Source organism: Sturnira hondurensis, unplaced genomic scaffold (genome assembly GCF_014824575.4).
Source record: "Sturnira hondurensis isolate 20B ecotype Veracruz unplaced genomic scaffold, ASM1482457v3 Scaffold0000880, whole genome shotgun sequence".
Classification (NCBI taxonomy): Eukaryota; Metazoa; Chordata; class Mammalia; order Chiroptera; family Phyllostomidae; genus Sturnira; species Sturnira hondurensis.
Genome location: NW_028073511.1, coordinates 19,576,724 through 19,577,937, shown reverse-complemented (window position 1 = coordinate 19,577,937; position 1,214 = coordinate 19,576,724).

Sequence of the window (1,214 nt, the reverse complement as noted above, 5' to 3'; positions counted from 1 at the left end):
AGGCTGTTACAAGTATTCGATAAGGGGCAGAAGTAGTACAACATATTTTAAGTTAACATACATGAAAGCACCTACCACGGTGCCTGGCACAAAACTAATTTCGTGATAAATGCATTTTCCTTTCTCTTCTCCCATTCAGACAAAAAAGTATAGACTTCCTATGTCTTATTTAGTTGTACCTTTGAAGCGTGAACAAAAAGAGAGTTGGCTTCTTTTATATTCTATACATCTGTGTGTACTGTTTTTTGTGTGCTTATATTTTTGTGTCATTGTATATGTTTATCTCAATACTTTTCTCATGAAGCCAACTTATAGATGCACTATTGCTTTGCAAATTGTTTTATCTTTTACTTCTGTGGATGTATACATACTTTGATGTGCTTACAGCTTCAGACCTCAGCAAAATGTTAGGGTCTAAAACCATCAGCTTATTCTTCCAGGAGGGACCAGGGGAGGGGGTTACATGAAAAACAAGGGGTGACATACCTTAGAGATTTCCTACCATAAAAGGTGTAGACCAAGATCCCTAAGTCCTGCATTCTGAAATTCATCCTTCCATGAGGCCAGGACTGAGCACAACAGAAACACCAGGTAGGTCAATTTCTGGGAGACCCAGGACTCTTTCAGTGACCACATGAGCTTCAGGACTCCCTCCCCTGCAGTCTTGCTAAGCCTTCCTTGGAGTACAGCAGGCGGCAGTCTAGGATGCTTCTACCCAAATCACTTCCTGCTCTCCTCCTTACTCGGTGCCAAGCTGGTTTTGTGGTTTGGTAGTTCTTCCAGCTCTCCTGCATATTTAAAGCAAAAGTACAAGAAATATGCCATTTTTTTTCTCACAGGCATTTTCTCTAACCTAATCCTTGCATATTTTATCCTATTTTGGAGTCTGTTCTTTGGAGAGCCTAGACTAACACATTAATTTTGCATAGTTATGACAGATTGAATATACAACTTTTATTTTGCTTTCCCTTTATCCTCGTTCAGTGGATAATACTGTCTCATTGGAGAATCTATTTTTAGAAAGTTGGAAGGTGTAAAAGCACGTTGGTAGAAATAGCAGGGATACATCAGTCAATTTAGGAGAAAAATATGAAAACCTGCCAAATCAGTGGGAAAAATGGTTAAAAAATGGCATTATGAAACTGGCAGGAACATGCAAAATTCATATTTTTAACTGTAAAAGTGAAAGTAGCCAAGAATATAGGAGAAGTCAG